At 32.7% G+C, this 26,350-nt stretch overlaps 1 pseudogene; it reads left to right on the forward strand.

Annotated features, from left to right (window-relative positions):
- The window catches only part of LOC149153045 (putative inositol transporter 2), a 39,265-nt pseudogene extending 18,354 nt beyond the window's left edge, over positions 1-20,911 (forward strand).
- The last annotated feature ends 5,439 nt before the right edge of the window (positions 20,912-26,350 follow it).

The raw sequence follows: 26,350 nt of genomic DNA on the forward strand, positions 1-26,350 counted from the left end.
AAAGAATTCTGGAGAAGAAAGCGTATAAGAAGACAAGGGCAGGAGAGTATTTCCAGTATCTGGTGAAATGGAAGGGACAGTGATTGCGGAAGCTACTTGGGTTACAGAAGACATTTTACAGAAATTGGGCAAATCTGTAGATGAGCTCATGGACAGGAGCCCATGAAGAATTTTGTCCTCAGGAGCCTGATGCGGGAGCATGTGACTCAGAGGGGAAAAATCTTCCAAATTATTCCAAAAATCCAAAAAAAAAATTACACGCAAGGGAGTGGGGTCCTTTAGCCTGCAATTTCTATGCTTTCTTAATTAAAAATAGAATAAATTCCAGCAATAACTCATGCTATTTGTAGCAGAGCTTTTCAAGCTTTAAATCATCCTGTAAAGCATGCTTTTCTTTGTATCAAATAAGGACTAAGAGGGCCTATCGTTAGCTATAAATAAAGAGGCAGCAAAGCTCTCATCAGACAGAGGAGAGGGGCGAGTGCCATAGCATTAATTTGAAAAAAAAATTGTTCTCTCGATGTCTCTTGTTAAACGACTCTGTATAATCATGTGCAGAGTATCACGTGGCGCTTTAATAATGTTGAATGGTTCTTATTTCCTCACGCTGCCTATACTTTATATTAATCATTGAAGTCAAGTTCCCTTTAGTTTTATGGTTATACAGGTCTTGATTTTACAATTGCGCATATGTTCTGTTTATTCTAAGCATTCTTGCAAATTTCCCATAAGTGGCTGTAACGCATTAAAAACTTTACCACTGTGAGTCTTTACCATCGCAATTCTGAGATTATATCGGCGTCGGAGATCCTTTGGGACTGTTACGAAGCCTTTCGATTCGGTCCGAAGGGAGCCTTGGCACAACAGGGACGAGTCCTGAAATCGGAAGCGAATTAATATAAACTGCGACATGTATATATCGCTGAGTCCGTCGATTCGGAGGCGGGGAAGTTGATAATTTCACTGACCGGCGAAAAGCGGAACTGGCGACATATTAAAAGCGACATATAAGTGTATCGGGTCCATTTATTCGGGGAGAATAAGACCATTGTTAAGCGATCGCCGATTTGTATATACATCAGCCGAAACCAAACATTAAGGGCGGAGGTATATAATGCGACTTATATATATATCGACCTTAAACGATATAGCGAGCAGAGGTATATGTATATAGGCCTCGGTCCATAATATAAGAGCCTTTGTCCATTGTAAATTCCAGTCCATAACCGTCGCCGGTGCAAGAGGAGGTAAAGAACATTCCGTGGGTATATATATAACGTAGACATATATATGTTGCGTGGCCTATAGATAACGTGGATATACATATTGTATATGTAAAGTCCTTCAAAAGGGATATTGTTTTTAAGACTTCACCGAAAGCCATGATTAGTTAGTAAAGCATGATATTGGGATTTTTTTAGAAATGAAATATCAGTTTAATGACTGATGCGCTCAATCCAGAAACAAGGGAAATTGATCAAAGCATAGAAGAACTTGCTGACAGATTAGGGAGATTGTCTCTAACGCCTGCACTTTCGCCATCAGTATGTCTAATTTTGAACCACTTTTCTCCTAGTTAGCTCTTTCTTTTTTTTAGAATGAATATCTAGTTTTTGTCAGACACTTTGATTCTTGACTTGGTATGAGGCATATATCGTAATATTTTCATTTCAAGACACGAAGATGCTCATGAATATATGGTAAATACGATGGAGTCCATGCATAATTGTTGTCTGCCTCTGGGGATAACTAGTGAATCTCTAGGTGCCTATGCAAAAAGCCTTGTACACAAAATTTTTAGTGGTCATCTTAGAAATCAGGTAAGGTTTGTGGATTTCCATGAGGGAAGTATACGAGCCTAGCTTTGATGACCAATAATATTACCAGTTTATGGGTGGAAATACAACTTGCATGAATGCTTCCAATATTTCGGTTAATAGTTTTTCATCTCTGGTTACATGGATATGCAGGTCAAGTTAACATAATGTTCATATGTTTCTAGTAAATATGATCATTTCCTAGATTTTAATTTATAGATTCTATAGGCAGACTGATTGTTGAAGGCAATTTCCCAATACTTTGCAGTTGAGCAGCTAGATGGATGAGAGAAAGTTTATCAATGTGAACGATGTGAAGTAAACATTCAATTTCCAATACAACTAATAGTGGATAAGTCTCCATACATCCTTGCCATTCATATGAAATGCTTCACCCTAGGAGGATTTTGGGAAAAAATTAATAAGAAAGTGGAGCTTGGGCTTGCACTAGATATGAAACCTTTTGTGAGTGGTCCATATGTAAGTCAATAACTGCACTGTGTGTGCATTTATTTTACTTACATATAAATTTTAATAACCCAACTTTCATATTTTTTCTTTTTTGTCACTTCTAGGAAGGGGATTGGAAATATACCCTCTATGGTGTTTTGGTGCATGCTGGCCCAAGCTCAAATTTTGGCCATTACTAATGCTTCATTCGTACATCCAGTAGCATCTTTTATTCTCTAAATGATAATCGGGTATGCAATTTTTCTATTCCACTTCCCTTTGAAAGAAATTTTTATGTTAAACTTGTTCTTATCCTCTTTTCTTTTTTGAGGAGTCTCCCCATCATAACTATTATTTTGTGACATGTTGCAAATTTCCAATGCAATTTCTAGTTATTAAAAAACGTTGGATCAAAACTATGTCAAGATAATTTGGAATTTGCTTTAGATTTTAAATGAAACATTTGAGGCTAAAAAAAACTTTGTATTTGGGTTGAAGCATAAGGTTTAGAAATAACACTACTAATCTAGTGAATATGGATTGCAGGTATATCAAGTAAGTGAAAAATTAGTATTCAATCAAAAGGCTTACATGATATTTTATGTACGTAATAAAAGGGCAACAAATCAACCAATATTTAAACATGAACATCATAGTAGTATACCCAAGAATAATGAATCAAAACCAACAAATGTACTATCTAGAAAGGAAATTCAATCACTTTCTTATTCGGTTGTTTTTACTTTAAGAGGGTCACTCTATCTGAACTCTAACAATGCAACAATTTTAGAAGCAAAGGATTCAGTACCAAGAAATGAAACACTTTTAGACATGAATTTTTTTTCATACATTACAGAAGCCAAGATAATATGAGCCTTCCATATTCTATTAGTGAATGTCGTGTTAGATTACGTGTCAGGGACATGGCAGTGTTGGAAATAATACTGATAGGTGGGGTGAATCAGTATTTGTAAATCAATAACATTTCATTTCCATAATCAGATTTGTATACGCTACTTTAGCTAAGTGAACCAACGTGTACACGCGACTGTTCTTAAAGAAACCGGTGTATATGTAGATAACTTTTGATTTACCCAATTTATCATGCATTGAACTTCAACTAGTATGTCAAATATTAATTATACAGTGCAGTAAAGGCAGAATAAAGCATTACACATAAGAATCACACATAAACACCAAGATACAAGGTGGAAACCCAATGTGCGTAAAAATCACCTGCTGCTGTCGTCTCTATCTTCTTTTAATAATAAGAAAAATCTTCTTACAATTTTGTACTGGTGCAGACATATACCAGTACACAAGCTTCTACCTACAGAAGGCTACAACCTTCTCTTGTTTTCCAGCTACTACTGGAAGGGAGCTACAACCCCCTAGCTCTTGTACTAGCTAATATGTTTACTAGTACATAGGTGCCACCCTACAGGAAACTTCACTCTTCTACCACGGACCATGTTTCATAAATTTTTAGACTAGATACTCCTGGAACACAACATCATAATATGAAGGACACGTTTCATCCAATTTTCATACTGGACCCATAAACAACATCATAGTTGTAATACAATCATCAAGTACATAAACCAATCACTATAACTCCTGAATCTGATCATTCAGAATATTGTCACCAGAATAGAACCTAGATCTTTGTAACAGCGAACAGAAACAACTGAAACATTCTTCATAAGGTATGTGCTACTTCCCTGTGCCTAACTAGCGTGTGTATGCACTTTTGTCAAAGCCAACCAGCGTATACATCTGTAAATGTTAATTCATAATTTTACAACTATACTAGACTTCAGTTATACCCAGATCATAACATTTATAGAATAATATATGCGTCAATATTCAGATCTAGAATATACATGAGCAAAACCACATAATGATAGTTCATTTTATGCCTTAAGATCTCGATCCATCATTAGATCTAATCCCTCACCAGGTTCATCCTTAGTTCAGATCCAACAATGCGCCATCACACAATAACCTGCATACTAGATCTCACACTTCATCAGATATTCGATACTTGCACTCCTTCACCTAATGATCTTCTCCTCCTTTTATAGTTTTAGGCCTTTCTCAATACCATGGACCAAAACCACTTAAGACCAATACGTTGGACCAAATACCTAGGGTCAATACCGCGGTCCAAATACCTTTGACCAATACCATGGGTCAAAATACCTTGGACCAAATACCATGGACCAAAAGTTTAGTATTCCAACATATACATGCTTTTTCTTCTGTGAAAGTGCATGTGTATGTATACGCGACTTGTATACAGTGAACCTGCCTGTATACGTAGCTTGGTCAAGGTGAACCTGCTTATACCTCTCCTTCTTCATTCTGTGTAGTCTGATCTATAATTCTTTCTTGTTAAACTGTTGTACTGTGATATTTCATTTGAGTGAGTTTCCATCAAGGACAACACCTGTATCATAATGCCAATAGGTAGTGGATTCTAGGTGCAACAGGGTTACCAACCATCTTACAACTTGTATTGATGTTGTTCTCACGAGAACTCCACATTGGCTCTTTATGAAGGTTTACTTAATGTGCATACAATTTATGTTTTTAATCAAATGTAAACACATTTGTTTAGAATGGACCTGCAAGTTATTCATGTTTTCTTTCAACACAAAAAAATCAAGTTGAGGGTGTTGTTGTTTTATAAAAGATAAATGATCCTGACTATCTGGGGAGTGCAATCGAACAACTATCATCTACTATTGAAAAGGACCTTAATGGGAGGGATTCTATTGGAAATATAGCATACCTAGACTTGTTCAAGTCCAAAGAAGTAAGACGTGCTTTATTTACTGGAGTGGGTCTTCAGGTATACAACTACAAAGACTTTGTATCTTATTCTTTGAGAATAATTGATGTGCCTTGTAGCCATTTTTAGTTATTTTGATCATGGCATGCATCATGAATGGATGCTAACTCAATATTATAATATTTTTTTAACAGTGACAAGTGTTGTATTCACAGTACGAAAAACAATGTAGGTAGCCCACCTCCCCCCAGGGCTTATACCCGTAGGTTGTATTATTGCTTATGCTCATAAGGAATAATATACTGAACTAGATTCAGAATATTTAAAGTAGACAAGTTCTTACTGTGAACTACAATATGGGAGTTGTAACTCATTTCTACTTTACTACCATTCTTGTGAATGAATATATAGACAAAGTCAAGGCAGAGATTTATACAAAATCCCAACATTTTCTAATATAGAAAATAACTTATATGTTAGAATTGACTGGCTTGTTGCTTTGTCTAATGATTAGCAACCATGATTTCTTGGTTGGCGGCTTTTCCATATGATATTAACTCTACTCTATGTATTATGTGTGGGGTTATCATGGCCCTCTTTGATCTTGCTAATACGGTATATCAAGGATTGATTCAACTCCTCAATAACTCAATTTCTCCTTTGTTGCGACTATCTTAATTTTTTGCTACTCACCTTGTGAATAGATGTTGATTTTCTACACAATTTCTACTGTGCTCACCTTCTCCATCAGGTACCCCATTGACCTGGATAAAATTGTATTAGTTTCCTTTAGTTTTCCAATCTTCTCTTTGCATTCTGAGATGTCATATCGCACCCACCCAACTTCTCTGTCCATAACTGATCAATTGGGGTAGTTGTTACTCATTTTAGAGTACTTGGGAGACTCTGAGATATTCTTGAGGCTAATAATAGTTGAGGATGTTTCTATTGACCATGCTACCTCTGTGAGTGTTTTTCTTGGGAATCTTAGGAATCTCATGAAAGGATAGGAAGTAATTTCCTTATTTCCCATGACTGACTATCCTACCTATTTCAGTCTTCTCTTCATTGTTTAGGTCTTACATGCTTTCTAGGCCCTTGTTGTTAGTTATCTATCTAATCATCTCACTTTCTTTTCCATCTTTTTCCATAAGCTAATGTGACATTTGGGTGTGTGTCCTCTATCCATATTGATTTCTTTCCTCTGCGTCTATTTCTCTATCGATCTTATTTTAGCATCCTTGGATTAGTATTGACATGAGGGAAGTGTCCATCCAATCCTTTCTCTGTTGTTTCTTATTTCTCTTAACAAGGATATGTGATGGTTACCTATGGACCTCAAATATTCTTCAAGACCCTCAGTTATCCCATACCCAATTATTTTGGAATTTTTAACCGTGTAAGCACTGCTACTTCTTCAGCTTTGTTGTTGGTAACTGTTATCAAATCACATGACATTTTTTTTGCTTTTTTTACCTGTTGGGTCATATTGACACCTCTTGATCCTCCTACTCCCTGCTTCTCATTTGCCACACCATTAGAGTATAAAAAGGTGTTTTTTTGCAATTACTGAGGTATTAATGCTGCAATGTTTGGGTCCCAGTCTCCAACTTCTTGGGGAATTTCATGCATCTTTGATTTAGGGTTGACTATAGAACATTTGTCCAATCTTCTTCTAGAACCCTCAGTTCTACCATATCCAATGTTAATTCCATATTCGTTGCGGCATCCACTTTTGTGCTTCTGTGTTATGGGTTTGTGGGACTTGTAGGTCACTAAATAGTTTCTAAGTGTATCAAAGCTTGTTTTTCCAGTATTAAGAAGATAAGATATGACTCTCCTATGGAGGTAATATTTCCTGGGTTTTAGTGTGCCTAGAAATCTTAGCAATTAAATGTTGCTAATGCTTCTGCTTTTTTGTTGATAGCTTTTCTTAAACCTAATGAAAATTCTACTTTCCTATGGAGGTAATCTTTCCCTTGGTTAGTGTGCTCAAAATTCTTAGTCCTTAAAGTGTTGCTAATGCTTTTTCTTTGTTGTTCATATATGTTCCTAAACCCCATGATAATTCTCTTTTCTTTTTAACCTCCCCGGCCACGATCGCACCAACTGCTCCTATAGCTCATGTATTTCCCCTTGTTATATTGAAGAATAAAACTAGCAATCTCCCCAAAAGGTGTAAGGAGACGCGGATAGGTTTTTTTTTTTAACTGAAAAGAAAAATTGTAATAATAAATCAATTATTTATATAATAGAATATATTTATATGAAAAAAAAAATTATTTAGAAGTATAATTATAATTATAATAAAGTATATTATATAAGGGAAAACATATTTTTCACACATTGCTATTACTATCTTTGTGGAATGAGATTCATAGATGCAAGTTAAATTTAGGATTTTATATTTTTCAGTTGAGAATTTATACACTAGAAAAGTTAATAAAGTTTGGAAAGGGAATGGATTTTTCCAATAATGCATAATGATTTGATGTGACAACCTATTATTGAAATAAAAAGCATTTTAATTTTAATTCTTTTACAAACCATCCAATACTCACTTTCAAGAAACTTTTCCATTTTACTAAATTGCAGTAAACCTATCAATTTTTTTTTGAAAGAACTCATTTCAAATTATAGATAAAGTAAAAACCTATGCTAACTAAAAAGGATCTTTGGAACCATAAAATTCCCAGTGTTTAAGGAAAATCCTGAGTTCAAGGAACGATGAAGGTGGTTTAAATTAAATTAGGTAGTTTAATGTTATTCTTGTGAGGTTTAAATGTATGGCTTAGGAATATCAACCTTGAGTTTGTCATGGTACATCTATATAATTTTGAAGATTTAAAAAAAAAAAATATTCAGATGGTCATTTTTTACCTTCTCAAGATCAATCCATCATGAGATGTAATGTAAAAGTATGAATAAGATAGAAGAAAGGATGCAAGGAAAGAGATATATTTGGAGTTAAAATTCTTTCTAAGTGATAAAGTGACTCATGCTTCATGACTGGAGTGAGAGAAATTTTTTTTTGCAAGATCTGCTTCATAGGTGGCTTTGTGTGTTTCAGATTGTGTTGTATTACACAATGAAGTGGAGGGAACTGGGAAAATTTAACCATGGAGGTTCTTTGATGGGCCCTGCCCTAAAATTTACTGTATGAAAGTTGGAAGTGTTTTCATGAGTAGCTCATGAGTTTGAATTCACAATTTTGTGGAGGAAACTAGGAAAATGTAACTGTGGAGGTTCTCTGATGGACCCTACAATGGACTGTATGAAATTTGGCAGTGTTTCAATGAGTAGCTCATGAGTTTGAACTCCACCATTACCTGATGTAGTGTTAAATCTAGTAGAATTTCAACACAAACTTCATTGTTTTAGTGTTTCAGTTCACTCACGTCCTGAAACATTAGATTTCATGGCACCTACAAGAGTAGTGATGATACTTGAATAACCTCTAGTCACAAGTTCATAACACTTAATATATACAATTTCTTTTTAATCATAAACTAAGAAATATAAATATATCACCCTCTCAAAATTTTGATTGATTGCTTCACACCTGGAGAGAAAGGAGATAGACAAGAATGCTCAATATGTCTAAGTTGTGCCTACTTAGTGGTCTGGAAAAGTGTTGAGAAATCACTGTAGACCTTCTGAGGTCTTCATGCAAGGAGATACAGTGAAAATCGATACAGTGAAAATCCATATTTCTTAAGTAGACGAAACCACTTTATTATTATGGATAATTTTCTAGGTTTAACTTTTGGCTAGAGACTTCAGGTGACTATGAATAATGAATCAAGCTCTAGAAGTTTTTTTTGGGTCTGAGTGATATATTAGCCCAGGTTATATTCAGCAGGAATCTGTCTTTCAACTTGTATTAGGAGTAAATGAGATAATATAATTCATTAAGGGGGAGTATTTATTGAATTCTTAAAGTATTTTACATAATTATATAGCACTGGAATGAAATTGCTACAGAGGTTAAAAACATCATGTCAACTTGTGTAACAATTAGCTGTACAGGCCTGCATGGATGCAAGCAGTACCACGGCCATGCACACAAGAAACTATGATGATTGTATTCGAAGAGACTATGTCTCTTTGGACCATATATTGATATTCATATTGAAACCAAAAACACAACCAATAACTATCAAAACTAATGTTACTCATATTCTCTAAAACACGGACCTCCTATTCTTGAAATACATGGAATTTTATTTTTAATATTCTTACAAACCATCCAATACTCATTTTCAATAAACTTTTCCATTGTTAATTTTTGAGAACTCATTTGAAAATTATAAACAAAGTAAAAACCTACGCTAATTGAAAAGGATCCTTGGAACCATAAAATTCCGAGCGTTGAAGAAAATTCCTAAGTTTAAAGAATGATGAAGGTTGTCCCTTCATTACATAATTTTATGTGGCATTCATCATGTTATGAAATCTTGAAAGATGCCTTCTGTAGAACAAAAAATATACTGTGAAGAACTTCAAATCATAGGCACTCCCAAAGAATCAATATTTCAAGGATAAAGATGTAATTCCTTCAATGATGAAGTCCAAAAAGAACGTTATCAATATAGACGTTTTCAACCTTGATTAAATTAGGTAGTTTAATGTTATTCTTTTCAGGCTTAAATGTATGGCTTAAGAAGTTCAATGTTCAGCATAATGACAAAGTCAAAGGAGAGTTTATGAAAATTGCTCTGGAGTTTAGGACTACTACTACTTGTTGACTTCTTGGTCATGCATTAGCAATCCTCAACATCTAACACAAGATTTAATGGGATCGAAGAATATGGATTGATTGAATTTTCCTTTGATAAGACTTCAAAACCAAATAACGACGGTGATTGTAAGCATTAAATTCCATCTTTGTTTAGAAATAGCACACATATTTATCTAGTTATCATAAGAAATAGAGGATCTTATTTTAGCATATGCCCATTGAAATTTTTATCAAACTTACATACCCTAATTCATATTGAAAGACATTACATATGTCATATGGAAGGGTTCCAAATATGTTAGTATTAAAATGTAAAACAATAATTAGTATTAAAATGTAAAACAATAATTTATTTTGTTGTTGCTTTAATAGGATCAATGAAGTGCAAAATCTACAGGGAACAATGTTATTGCTCTCTTCTTCTGAGCAACCTGCAATCTAAAAAAATATATTATTGCTACTTTTGAAAATTACGGATTTCATTCCAGGCACCACTAGATTTTTGATTGTTTCCTTCTCCTCCCATCTGTATAATCCCCATTATTTAATTTCCTATATCCAATTCCTTAGCAATCTCATCTTACAAGGTAAATTTTGGCGCATGATTACCTTGGCGCATGATTTCTTAGATACTTGTGGGTTTTTCTGGCACTGTATTAAGGATAGATTCTTGGATTTTATTTTATATTTGATTTATCTTTTATATATGGTTTTCCATTCCTTTTCATTTTAGAAATATCAGGATAAAATTCTTTCTGTGTTATGTATTATGTAGGTTGTTTGTGGTATGTGGCCTTTGCATATGATTCAAAATGATGATACATTTGGCTGATAAATTCCTTTGAAACTCTATAGGGAAATGGTGGAAGAGTGCTATATCAACATAACTGACGAGAAGAAGAGGTTTCCTCATCATGTAATGTGTTTCTCTAAACAAGCTCTGGTTATTGGGTAGTAAAGTGAAGACTCTGGGCATTTATTAGATCCTCTACATCCAGCATAATGCTGTAGCAAAGCTAGATGCCTACTCACACAAAAATAAAGAGAAACATGGCCTTTTAATATCACTATTGGATCTATCTATGACCATCTCATTTTTTCATCAAGATTCCAACAATGGTTGAATTGTGGCCACAGGGAGCCTTTTTGTGGAGAAGAAATTCCTCAGAGCCTGAAGATGTTCTTGTGGATTCATCCATTAGAGGTAATCACTTGAGTCAAAAACTTATGGGTTTCTTGACTGATTGAGGGATACTCTTGTAACCATCATCATGGATAAATAACAAATATGAAAGTTTACTGCGATGTCCACATGCAATATCTATCATAATTAAATTCAATTCAAGATTACTTGAAAAATGGATTCTATGGGTAAACATTTACCATCCTCTTTGAGAGTTGTCGAATTTATTTCGAAGTAGCTCACCCTTATCTTCCTTTTGTAAGGTCAGTGCAATATTTCATGTAACAGATGATAAAAAGGAGTTTGAAGCTTAATCCAGTGCTAAATCTAGCATAACAAATACCAGAGGAAAATTGTTATATATTGAAAATTAATGTCAAGATAGATATATCCACAATTAATTCCAATTAACCAAAAAATTTGCATTGATGATTTGCCTATGAATAAACCTTTTCCAATTTTGAACTTATAAAATGAAACTTTGTTAGTAGTCATTGAAGAGAACAAGATTTGAAAGTAATTTGGACATATCCAACATAGAGATTGATCCGACTGCACAAAGACACTAGGTAGCAGACTTGGCGTTAGTGCTATCAACAAACTTGGCTTTAGTTCTATCGACAAAATTGGCATTAGTTAAAAAGGCATAAACCCTAGTAAGCTCCGATGTCAGGGATCACAAACATCAAGAATTTTAGATTTAAGAAAAAAACACAATATCATAACACCAAGGATTTTATATTTCAGGAAAATCCCAATATCATAAAAGGTGAGTGGAAAGAAAACGGTTATATATTCAATTGTCAATTATGATTATTTAATTAGGCAACGAACTGTTGAACCAATTTAATATATTCTCATATTTAGCAGCCACATTCTCATTCAAGGTATAATGCCTTTTTTTGGCTTTGAAAATCTTACAATGAAATGTATCCTGAACTCAATTTAATCCATATCTATTTGGCACACCCATGTTTTCCTAGTGTTAACAGGCATTCACTTCGTAAACCCTAAAACCCTAGAGAATAAATCTTGATTGTCAATTTTATAAAAAATAGACACCATACTTATGAAAATATACTTTCCCACTTTGTGTCTATGAACACATTTAGTTTTCTATCAAAAAATCCTATTGTTCATATTACCAAAAAGACTAAAATCTCAACATAGCCTGCATTTCATGAATCATGGGTAGTTCAATTTCACATCAACTAGAGAGTGGTTGGAGTGGTTTGGACCATGATCAGTCTGTAGATCAGGGGGAGGTTCAATACACTTATTCAATGTTTGATTCTCAACATACCCTTCTACAATTACACTCCAGATGGAAAATTGGTTTCTTTATATCCCAACCCCAAAAATAACAAAAACAAAAAAAATGGAACTTGTGTTATGCAAAATGAACTTCAATCAAGTTATTGAGACTATTATATCATAATTATAATGGTCAGCTGCAAACTGAGCTATGGACTAGTGAGAAGCATGTTTAAGACTTTGTATTTCACACTAGTATGGTAGTACTCCCAAGTCCCTAAAGTTGCACACTTTAGAGAAAAAGAAAACCCATAATGCTCACAGTCAAATATATAGTCCCATAACTATACCAGTAGAGAAGTGTTAGATTTGATTATAAGAATACAACTTTGAATGAAAAGATGAAAAACAAGACAAAAATCTTGCAACTTGGAGACAACTACCTTTAAGTAGGATCATTTGTTTAAGAAAAATGTAGCCCAATCTTTCCGCAACCTTTTGTGAATAGTTGAATGCATTTTGAAATGCATGTGAATGGTTGATGAGAAGATTATAACTGGGAGAAGATGGATTATTGTGCATAGAATCAATCATGACATATTGAAAACTCATTATACCACTACAACCATAATGACAACATCATTCTTGAGATATATCAACCTAACTCCATTAATAGACATTTGACAATCACCATTACACTTTTAAGGGAATGCCTCCTATTATGAGGATAATAGGCTTTTGTTAAAGAAGGTATGTGAAGGAAAAGAGGTAATGGATGAAGATCTACTATCATAATCTAGGCACAAAACTGATGATCCTTCAAGAACCCTCTTGGTGAGTTCTCATTTTTCTATTCAAGCCAACCCCCTCATGGCGAGTTCTCTTTTTTCTATTTAAACCAACTCTTCAGACTCTACTCGCACTACTGCTTCAAATGTGGAAGTTGCATCCCTAACATGAACAAATAGCACTAGTTCGATATAACTTGGTTTAAGTTATTAGGCTTTCATAATCCATCTAAGAGTATTACAAGTTTTCCAATATGCTAAGAGTGCCTATTATGCTACAATGTATTGTAAATTATTTTGACAAAAAAAGGAGATAATAAGGGGATAGGCCCTGGCCTATTTATGTCCTTTCTATCAATGATTGTTTTTCTGTTGATAGAGGTTAAAAGAATCAAGAAAAAAAAGGGCAATGGACTCGTAGATATTCCCAAGGCAACAATTCCATTCAGAATTTCCCTGTTGCTTCCACAATATATATTATTTGGCATACCTAATGTAATTAAAATGGTAGGAATGTAGCAGTACTTTTATGATTAAATGCTAGACTATATGAGAGTACTCAGAAGACAATGTGGTGAACTTAGGCGACAACAATCTATGATAATTTTTTATACCCGAAGAGAATTTACAGGTAGGGGATTATAGTTCTTTGAATGTAAAGCAATTCCATGAGGTTTTTGTCATAAGTATTTCAATTTATAATTGAATCTCACATGCACTTAATGGAATTCACAGACACTACCCAAATAAGGCAAGGTAAAGAGACACAAAAGCTATATCACACATTTCTGGAAGGTCGTAATGAAACAATGAGAGCCCTTAGAGGTAAACAAAGATGAAGCTTTTTTTTTTCAGATGTGTTATCTAGTTTTGTCTTGTAAGAATTTTCTTTACCTTGCTGACATTTAGAGTTTTACTAATTTCACATTTAATTATTTTTTAGTCATGGAAACTGTCAAAGAAATGTCAGCTAGGATTTTAGTACCACGGGAAGCCTTGGTATGGGGTTGGTTCATAGTGCAGAAAAGCCTCCATTTGTTTTTGGAAATAGATAAAGAAAGTTCGATGGAGCCTTTAACCAGACTGTTCAAATGTGTCACAACAAACATCTATAAAAGCTGATCGTACAGAAGGTTCCTATAATTTAAGGAGAAAGGGGAGCTTTCTCTTTGGAGGTTGTAAGTGGTCTTTTAATTTTTTCATTCAAGTGGAATAATCCATGTTTACAATAGGTTTACTAAGTACAATTTTCTCTGGTTGAATAATTTTAAGTGCAGAGAAATTATTTGTTAATCGTTATGTCTCCATGGTGATTGTTTTTTGTCCAACAGAAGGCAAGACAAACTTAATTTGACTGATAAAATTTCCTCTGGTATGATCCTTTTCCTAATATATTTTATATTGTAGTAAAGCAGAGGGGACTCTTTTCTAGCTTCCAAGTTCCTTATTTTATTTTATTTGCATCGTCATCCTTTCTATAGTTAAGCAACAGTACATGTAGTGAAAATGTATCCACTAGGGACACAATTATCATGTGTAACAATTCTAATGACTTAGACAATATGGTACGAATACAAGATTTAGAGTGAAGACTGACGAGGCCGAGAAAGAGGAATTCCAGGAGAAATTGGTTGAAATATAAAATTTTTCACTTCAAAGTAGAAGCATGAGATAATTTGAGGCCTGAGGATAAGACTTCCATTCTTGTGATGGGATCATTTCCATCTCCAGCCAAGGAAGAATGTAAAATGAAGTTAGGAGTGTTTGCACCTTGAACTGTTGCTTCACATGTGGAAGTTGAATTCCTAGCATGAACAAATAGTGCTAGTTTGATATAACCTGGTTTAAGTTACTAGGCTTTCATAATCCAGCTAAGAGTATTACAAGTTGTCCAATTTGTTAAGAGTACCTACTATGCTACAATGTACTGTAAATTATTTGGACAAAAATGGGATAATTGAGTGCATGGAATACTTGTAAATAGGATAATTGCCTCCGCAAAAAGTTTAGTTTCTTTTCCAAGGGAAATATCATGTGCTATTGCTAGAATGTCATTAATTCTCACATGCATGGAAGAAACTACATTGTTTAATGTTTCGGCCTTCAGAGGAGAGATGAAGAATTTGCCCAAATAAACAAAATAGCTACCAAAAGTAGAAGAATAATGGAATTAAGTGAGAAGAATGTATATCCTGATCTCTCAAATAAACACTACGCAATAGTAACAACGACAAGTATGCCAATACTTAAAACTCTTCTCCTCCATAGCATCGCATCAACAGCCATTCCTTTGCCAAGGGGATTGACCAAAAACAAAAAGATGTAATATCTGCTCTGGCCCTCAATGAAGGAAAGATCTAGTTCTATGACATAATGGTGGCCTGAACATATGAATGTATAAAATTTGCTTGGAAAGCTATCAATTATTGTGAAGTTCGTCCATGTAACTTGTCTATTGTTAGAACTTGGGACTTATTTTCTAAGGTGCATTTTCTTCATAAGTGCACATTGAAGCAAAAAATTAAGCTTAATAAAAACAAAGTGGAGAACATGTCATTCTGCAAATATTCTACAAATTTTAAATGCTCTTCAGCTAGCCAATAGATTTCATATGTTGAATGTTGGACAAGTTTTAAATTGAAACTTAGACCTCACCTGATTCAACAAAAATCAAAAACTAACAAATATATTTTTCAGAGTAATGAAATCAATGTAGACTACATCTATTGCGGTGGAAGAGATCTTCACAGTTATTCAAGTTTTAAATTTGAACTCACGCACCAGTACATAGAATACACACGTCGATTGGACATGAATAGGAAGCCTATGAGGATCGATCTAGTGGCCATTTCGAGCAGTTGTTAGGTTTCAAGCATTGAAAATGCAAGAGAGACATAAAGAAAATCATGGAAACATCAAGTATTGTAAATTATGAGAGACCCAAAGAAAATCATGCAGCCCAATGTTAACAATTAAACATGCATCAAGGAAGTAAATGCGTAGAGTAAAATTTGGCCAATAGATACCCATGGAGAAAGGAAATGAAACATGAGGGAATTAATGAAATATAGGAATAAATATTATCATTTCCTTTGTTTTGTGTGGTGATGGGGTCCTTGATAAAGCACAAATGTCATTTTTACACAATGGGATAGATGTCATCCCAATAGCGAGTAGAAAACAGTTGACTTAACCATTTTTAAGAAGAGATGCTTATCAGCATAATGAAGTTATTTTATGCAAATTCTGGTTCTAGTGTCTCCATTTATGGGTGCTAGCCTCCTTGTTTAGGCATCTTTGGGGTTGGTTGTTGAACATTAGTTTAATTCCAAAGGTTCAAGAAATGTAGCCAGATTTCTTTCCTAACCTCGAAGGGAGTTGTCAACATTTTCTCTCTACAGTCTGCATTGAGACTATAGTAATGTCATAGATGTTGATGCCATTTTAATTGGACAGGTTTGCTCTTATGGGAAGATATTTCTATTTCTTGCCAACTGTTTCTTACACAACAACATTTGAGAAATTGTTTCTGCAATGAATCCAAAGAAAATTTTTGTGTTGTCCCAGGTGAATTTCCTATTTGCGGGTTTGACATAAAATAGGTTCAAACTAGATCTTTTGCTTCTACTCTGTAGGGTCTCTTATATATACCATCATTTTTCTCTTTGCGGTCTTATTGGAGTCACTTTCCATGGTATAGATGAATTCTTTTTAGATCTTGAATGATTCCTAGCAGCTTCTCTTTTACCCCAATTATTTTGGGTGTACATTTTGGTTAACTAGAATCCTTGACCCAAGGAAAATTTTGTAAAGGATATTGTGATCTAGTGAGAACCATTCAGCCCTACTTTGTAGCGTATGAGAATCCCGTAGGGAGGCTACTCCCTATAAACAACCCTCTTGATTTGATGTCGAATTCATGTCTTCCCTTCCATAGAGATTTTATTAGTTATGAGAATACAATTTATTCATTTTATGTCTCTTGAAGGAATATTTATACCAAATTTTTTTATGTCCCTAATCTCCATATTGCTAGGATATTAGCTTTGTATTTTTTTTTTTTTTAAGTTGGCCCTAAAGGCTTATACAAATGTTAATTATGAGCCATTCACATTGTTTTCCACTGGTTCTTTCTATTCTTTGTGACTTATATTTTTACAATAATTCACTTGTAGGCATTTCAACAGTTTATGGGTATTAATACTATAATGTATTACAGTCCTCCTATTGTGGAGATAGCATGATTTGTTTCAAATCAAATAAATTTATTACTTTCCTTGTTTGTTGTGGCAATGAATGCACTTGGCACAATTCTTGGCATATATCTAATATATTGGTGTGGAAGAAAACTGCTACTCCTGAGGAGTTTAATCGATTCTTTTTGTCGCTAGCCATTCTATCTGGAGCATTTTACTTGAATTCTATTATGTGTCCATTGTTGACATTAAATAGACACTAAAAGAAGGTTTTGATTGTACAACACTCCTCAAATTTAGTTGACCTCTTTGGAACTACAATGGTTTCTTAACTGCTGGGTGTGGCTTTTATGAAGCCTCTAGAAACAAGGTAAGGGCACACCCCATGTTCCTTTTTCAATGTGATAGGCATTTCCGCTGGAAGTGGATTTTATTCACTTTGTCTTATGGGACTAAAAAGTAACTCTGTTAATAGACAACAAAACTAAGCACTTGAAAAGGTTTTGTGATCATAATTTTGTCTGAAATAAACTTATTGAAAGATTGATTCCATTTACTTAGATTTCCTATCCTAACATGTAGATAAAAATGTAAATTTTAAAAAGGAAACTGACACTATTACCCGTTTCGTAGAGATAGCAAAAAAGTGACCTGATTTTGAAAAGGGGTGATGGACAACACACATGTTGTTTTAGAGCATAGTTTTTGGCACTCTAATTTTTTTTATATACATTGCATTTTAGAATGGTAGTGATTTTCATTCTGATTTTAAAAAGTGGTAATTCTGCATTAGAATCTTTTTTTAAAAGACCTATTTTTTGACTTTAAATTTTCTAATGTATGAAATGTAAATAATTATTTTGTAAATTTAATAATTTTTGAAGTGGTCATTTTCTTCATGTTTTCTTGTTTTTATTTTAATTTTAATTTTTTGTAGTGAGATCTTTATTGTTTTTCATTTTTAAATTAGAAGGTCGATATTTTTAATTTTCGATATTCTACATATTTATACATCCTTAATTAATTTTTCAATCCACATGAAATAATTGTTTCTAAAAAACAATATTTTTTAACAATGGACATAAAAATAACCATTTTTAACATAAATATAACAAAAAAACTACACGGTTTGATAAATTTTTGCTAAAATTGACATGTCAAAATCACAATTTTTATACGAAAATTTTAACTAAAAATGGTTAAATAATAGTTTTTTTTTATGAATTTCATGTAAAAAAATAATAATAATCATTTTTTTTCAAAAAACAATGACTAACTTAAAAATTAATGCGAAAATCACATATTACAAATATTGAACGCATAATAGTATTAGTTCCCGTAATTGGAATCAAATAACCACCGCCCTACTGCCCATGGGGGTGACTATCCAATTTTCGGAATCAGATAGCCACTGCCTAGCCACCCCCATGGGCGGCCAAGCGGTGGCCATCTGATTCTGAGAATCATATAGCCACTACCCGACTACCCCCACGGGTGGCTAGGCAGTGGCTATCCGATTCCGAGAATCATATAGCCATCCCCATGGACAATCAAGCGATGTCTATTCGATTCCAAGAATTGGATAGCCACCCCCACGGGCATCCAGACAATGGCTATTTGATTCCAAGAATTGGATAGCCACCCCCACAGGCAGTCAAGCGATGGCTATTAGATTCTGAGAATCAGATAACCACCCCCACCAGTAGTAAAGCGGTGGCTATCGAATTCTCGGAATCGGATAACCACTCCCTGACTGCCCTTGAGGTGGATATCTCATTTTAAGAATCGGATAGCCACTGCTCGGGGCGGCCGAGCGATGGCTATCCGATTCTAAGAATCACATAACCACCACCCGACCACCCCCACAAGCGGTTGAGTGGTGGCTATCCAATTCCGAGAATCAGATAGCCACAGCCCAACTGCCCATGAGGGTGGCTGAGATGTAGCTATTCGATTCTCTGAATCGAATAGCCACTGCGTGGCCACCCGTGGGGGCAGTGACCGATAAAATTGTTTTTTTAATAAAAAATATTTTTTTTAGATATGTTTATTTTATATATATATATATAAATTTTAAATGTTTGTTTTTAATTATATATATATATATATATGTGTGTGTGTGTGTGTGTAAAATATATATATTTCAAATATTTTAAATGTTATTTTAAAAAATATCAAAAATATATTTAGTTATTTTTAATTTTAATGTTTTTTTAAAAAGATGTTTAATTGGAAAATATGTATTTTTTAAAAATTTTAATTGTTTTTCGGGTTTTTATTTTATTTTTAATTTCAACATATTTTTGTTTTTTAGGGTTTTTAAAAATGTTTTTAATCCTAATTTTTGTAATTTTTTTATTTTTTTGGGGTTATTTTTCTATTTTTTTAATCTAGTTTGTTTTTAATTTAATTTAATTTTTTTTTAGTTTTTCTTAATGTTTTTTTAAAATTTCTTATTTTTACTTAATTTTATAGTTTATTTTATTTTTTATTTTTTCCATATTTTTTTTTTATAGTTTACCACATTAAAAAAAAATGTTATTTTTTTGAAATTGTGTTTTTCTTATTATATATTTCTTTAATTTTTTTTTATTTTTTAATTCTTATATTTTATAGGTTAATTTTGTTTTTTTTTACATTTTTATGATTGATTTTTATTTTTATTTTTATTTTTTATTTTATGTTTTGTTTTTAATATATATTTTCATTTAAGTTTTGGTATTTTTTTTTAAATCTTTTTTTTGTGTTTTTTTCATTGTTTTTGTTTTTGCTTTTATTTTTAATTTTATGTTTTCATTACTTTTTTGAAATTTTAATGTTTTTTAGAGTCATAACAAAATCTTTTACACCATTATTTCAAAATGTTGAAAATTTACCCAAAAAAAAAAGTGTTATTCAAGCATCAACATTTTTCGTTTTGAGGGTGTTTTTTGCGCAATTTTTGTACATAAAAATTTGGTTTTAGTGACATTTTTTTTAAATGTTGAAAATTAACCCTAAAAAAGAAATTTATCGTTCCATTATTAGCACTTTTCATCTTCATGCTGGTTTTTGCACAAAAAATTCGTTTTCACTGCCATTTTTAAAACATGTTCAAAATTGACCCTAAAAAAACCATCATTCTAGTATACACACTTTTCATTTTTAGCACTGTTTTTCATGTTTTTTCGGGGTTTTGTGGGCAAAGTTCTCATTTTGAGTTTATAGTTCCCGTTTCAAAGTTCACATTGTTAGATTTTTATTAATCCATTGCAATATTTTATCATTGATTGTACATATGCTTCCTAGAAATTACTTTCTTGCAATCACGACATCCATTTAGTATTGTTCCCATCATTTTGACTCTTGGTACAGTGATGTGTGTCCAAGTAGCTATGGTTGTCTTATTTTTCATCACTTAGTTTTATATATAGATTTCTTATCGCCTAGCATGAAACAAGTTACATGGACAATCAATTATGAAATTTATCCTTCAAAATATACAAGTATATGTGGAGGCATTTCTTCAATAGTTTGTTAGATATCTAATCTAATTGTTTTAAAGAGATTTCTATCTTTGATTGATGCGTTGGGCACATTCAAAACATTTATAGTATTCCTCGCTATTGTTGGGTTTTCATTCCTTTTTGTCCTTGCTTTTTTTTCTAAGATGAAAGGTGTGAGCTTCGAGGAGGTCGATAAATTATGACAAGGGAGATTATATAGTGGTTTTATAGGTGAAGAAGGTTCTTTTAAAAAAACCCTTCTTGATGATCATCATACAACCTGAACCAAAAAATCAGATGTTGAAATCTCTCGTGAGAGAGGGAAGTCAAATCAATAGCTGCAAATCTGTGGATGACTTTTTTAAGGCATTATAGGAGAATGTATAACTTCAATGGCATATCACCAATCATATTGACAAGTTTTGCATGGTGGCATATCAACAAGTTTTGGATGGTGGTGGTGTCGTAATTTAAACTATTTCTTGATAAGATATTATTACATTTTTTGAAATTCCATTGGATATGTTGGATTATGGATGCTTCTACTTACATCATTAATCAACATCCCCTTTGAAAAAAAAACATTGTTACCACTTCCCAAATATATGAATTTTAATTTAGCACTACATTTTTGCATGCAAAGGATATATATTTTATGCTTTCCCTGGTTTGGGATATACATCATTCCTCTCTATTGAGGTTACATCATTTATAGGTTATGTTAGGAACAAACCAATAGGATTTTTTGGGTTGCTATCCTAACACTTGTTGTGGTCCAAACACTTTAGGTATAAGTCTTTTCATACTATTTTTATAGGGATGATGGCCTTCCACTAGAAATACAGATATAGACTAAATTAAGAAATGCATTGACATCAAGTTGAATTTTGAGTTGCTACACATTGGAGGTATAAGGAGGGTGAAGAAACACATTCTTCCTTCATTGATGAAATGGTTTAGCGGTCAAGATGGGTGCTAACATGGAATAGTGAGATTATGGACACTAAATTGTGGTTATCTCCCCAAGATTTAGACATGAGACAATTTTTTATGTATGTTGTTTGAAATTTCTACCATCATATCAATTTCATGAATAAAAGATTTCTTATTGTTGTTAAATAGATGATTGTGCAAGCACTACCTCCAAATTCAATTGTGAAGGATTCGCTAGACAAAATAGCTTATGTCAGTTCACTTTTTACATCATATGGTTTTCCAATACAAGAGGAGTTAAGGCTAAGAGTGAATCACAAAATCATCAGTGATCTTTTTCAGAAGTTGAAAATGAGTGATTTAGGGAATTGAATCTATCAATACCAGATACATTTTTTATTGAATACATGAAAGAAATAAGTCAAATGTTTTGGTAAGGTTGATGAATGCGAGGATGAAACAGGCAATATGCTAGGAAAGAATTCAAAAGTTGCAGTTGTGACATCACTTATGTATAAATTGGCCAATTGTTTTTGGAGTGAATTAGGAAGAATGGTGACCAAAATATTTACCTTGTTGAATGTCAGTCAAAAACAAGTTTTTGAAACTAGGTGGGAAGGATAACAATCTTTTCTCCCAACCACTAGAGCTGAACTGAATTGACAACTTTCTTTGTGGATCTTATAATCAATATCATGATAATCACAATTTTTTTTGTAGCAAATTATTTTGACTCTTTCAATCATTTAAAGCACATTATTTTAAGAAGGCTAGGAGATAGTTATAGATAACCACGAGAGGAAGATTTGGGATTTTCTAGGCTATTTCAATTCTCATCTTTCCATTTCACTTCTTTATAGAAAACTATAATATTCAAATACAAACTCAGCTCAAATCAAACTAAAATAGAGTAGTCCAATTATGAAGATGTTTATCTCTCCACTACCTTGCAATGACGTTATTTTTTATGAATCTTACTTGAATTCCATTATTAATAATATGGATTTATATATTTCTTTTAACACCAAATTGACATCATAGTAAACATATGAATATCCCATTAAGTATGACCTAAATATGATTCAAATAATCTCACCTTTAGCGTAAGAACATGGCAGAGTAATTTATGAGGTGTGAAGTTTTATTAGAGACATTGTTTGTTTGTTTGTTTTGGTTAGAAAGGGGTTTGCTCTTGGTTTTATGTGACTTTCAATTTATCATTTCTAGCATGTTGAGAAATGGGAAAGAATAATGTGACATTTATCTTTCAGAAATTGATGTTGAATGATAGGATACAAAGTTTAACCAAGCTTAGCTTGCTTTGGTAAAGGCAGAGGAACATTTTAAAAAGTTTCCTATGAATACACCATATACAAAGTTTGAACACAAGTAATATATGGCTTCTTCTTTTGCAGATGTGCCCTTTTTTCTACCCAAGATATCACAATAAAAAAAACATTGATATTGTAGGAATTGTTTGAGGACCTAATTAAGGTGGATTGTTCTGATGTCCTACTTGATTGACACCTTCTCATGATAGGAAGACTTTAAATATGAATTAATATGTTCCTCAAACAATTCAGATTCAAAGTTCATATATATAAAAGATGAAAAAATTGTCAATACTTTCTGTTGATTGTTACTTGACTCTAGTGTGGGCGGGTTACAGGAAATCGGATTGGAAAAAGGATGGGGAGACATTGCAGAGCATGCCTTGGATATGATTCATTTGTTGTTGGAGATCATTCAGGCACCTGAGCCATCAACTTTGGAAATGTTTCTAGTAGGGATTTCCATGGTTTTTAATGTTGTGATTCTTTCACCTCATGGTTATTTTCAGTAAGCAAATGTTTTTTGAATGCTACAAAAGTAAATGACGGAAAGATAAATAGATTTTTTATAATTGCAATGTCCATTCAGTGATATCCTCTCTTTATTGTTTGATATTATTTTGAACGTTTCCTTTGATTTTGTTTTGTCTTTTAACTATGAAATTGAAAAGACTCAGTATCATGTCCATTTAAACAACATCCAAAGCTTGAAGATGAGATTAGTATTACATGATATTAATTGAAATACTTTTAGCTATTTTTTGTTAAAATATTTTCATGGCTATTAGAAAAGTTTACTTTCATGTTGTTATTTGAGCACAAGTTGTCTATATACTTGACCAATTTCATGCATTAGAGAATGAAATGTTGTTGCAAATAAAATAACAAGGATTAGACATCACACCTCAGATTATTTGTTTTCACAAGTTATCTAAAACCTGATCTTTTTAGCATGTAACTTAGTTGGCATGATTGTCCCTAAGCTTTCTCTGAAGGTTGAATACTAAGTTACTAAGGTGTTCTTTTAAATGGTGATGTTTTATTTGCTTTGTTTATATAGGTCATCTAGCCACATAGTGGCCACTATCGCCCAATTGAAGAAAACTTAATTGAGTTTCTTGGTTTTATGGGAAAAATGACATTGACATTGCTAATGTTGAGGTATATGTCATATAAATCTCTCATAGTCTTCTATAGTTTATATTCTAGTATTCATAGTCTTTCATGGCATATATTTTGCATTGTATCTTCTTTCATTTTCAAGATAGAAACTTAGTATTGATGGTAAGAAGTAGGAATTGGAGAAAGAAGAGAATAATAACACTAGAGTGACAAATGAAAAAAGGGAGAGAGAAGATAACTAGTCTTGTGATATACCCCTAGAGTCAGTATCCCACATAAGGCACACACATAGACACTGATGGTCAAGTTTTAAGAGTTGGTGAATTCATTTGCAATGCCTTGGAAACACAGTGATAATGTTTTGAAGTGATAAAACAATATTTCATGTGTAAAATGTAGCCCAACCAATATTAAGTTGGAAACTCATATTGTAATACTTGACATTTTATATAATATAATTTATGTGGTTAAAATTATTTATACTTGCACTTGATATTATTTAGTATTGTAATTAATATATGTAATTTTACGTTTTTATATTAGATGAACATGCACATTGTATGACATTTTTTTTTAATTTAGTAACAAAATCATAATAATTAATTTATGTTGATTAATAATGAACACATAAAATCAATCTAAAACTACGAAATTATTAGTTTATATTGATTAATGATGAATGCAAATAAAATGAATATACGACTAAATTAATCATTTATAATGATCATTAATGAAAGTAAATGAAATGAATATAAAATAATAAATCTGTCATTTATATAATGAAAATGAAATTACCAAAACAAAAAAAATTACTGCTGCAAATGATAATTTTTTTATTACAAATGATGACTAAATGTTACATATATACAAATAATAGTAGCTAATTTATGATATCTTATAACAAGGCCGAAATTTAGTCATTTCTTTGGTTATTAATTGGTTTCAAATGATGACTACAATTTGCATATATATATATATATATATATATATATGACTATTAGTAGCTAATTTATAGTATCTTATGACACAAACAACATTTTGGTCATATTTATTTGGTCATTAATTGGTTTTCTTTGGTGATCATATAGTAATATATTTTGTTGTATATTTGGTCATTAATTGTTGAAATTAATGACTAAATCAATGACTAAAATAATGACCAAATTTATTACTAAATATACTACTACATGATAAAATTGAGACAACCAATTAATGACGAAGCTCAGAAGGACTAAAATTTGGTCACATTATAAGATATTGTAAATTAGCTACTATTGGTCACCGACTGAAAAATTGTCATTTATATGCAAATTTTAGTCATTTTTTTAGTAAATAATTAGCCATTTTCTACTAGTACAGTATGATGTAAGGTATTGCATGGAAAATAAGTTTCCATGGAATCTTGAAGAAGGCTCAGGTCGAGCTTTCCCTTGGAATCATTTGGAACCATACGGATTGAGTCATGGTGACTGTCGTTAGTTTTGTGCTTTCGATATTTTAGTTATTTTTTGTGTTTGATTGCAATTTCGTTTGCGTCTTGTGCATGGCCATGACACTTTGGTTGTGGTATCGTATTGTTGTTGGTTTTCCATGGTTTTCTTATTATTTGTTTCTTATCTTTCCTTTTATGTTTGGGGTTGGGGGAATTGGTTGGGAAGGAGGAAAGTTAATGTAGCCTAGGGAGAGCTGAATGAAACCCAACATGTGATGTAAGGCATGGATGAAACTTAGTGCATGTATAAGGGAAGCTGAAGGCAAGCATATAATAGCTAGTTGGATTGGTTGGGTCCATTGTTGTAAATGGATGATGGTGGGCCAGTTATGAGAAAAGTAATCAGGAAAGGTAAAGTAAATAGATTTGAGGCATAATATGCCTTATCTATGTTGGGAATTATTGTTCTAAATGTTGTACATGTGTTTCACAGATAAAATAAGGTCTCTTATCCTTGACCTTACGATATCTAGTAATTATGATGTGATCATGATTGTGTCGATATATATGTATATGTATACATGTATGCATGTAGGTATGTCATTTTCTAACGAGATCATGAATGTTTTTTGCTAATGTTATATATATGTATGTATCTATGTACCTATGTCATTGTTTGACACGGTCATCAAGAATTTTTCTTTCGGAGGAATGACCGCTTATGCAGGTGAATGGCATGAAGAGATTCCTGGTTCATGAGGAATCAAGTGGGAAGAGTAGCCTGACAGATCTATGATGTCATTATCATGTGGATATGAATCGAT

This window comes from Pinus tabuliformis, chromosome 9 (assembly GCF_031772625.1).
Source record: "Pinus tabuliformis cultivar Carrire ecotype Pingquan chromosome 9, CPIR1, whole genome shotgun sequence".
NCBI classification, from domain to species: Eukaryota; Viridiplantae; Streptophyta; class Pinopsida; order Pinales; family Pinaceae; genus Pinus; species Pinus tabuliformis.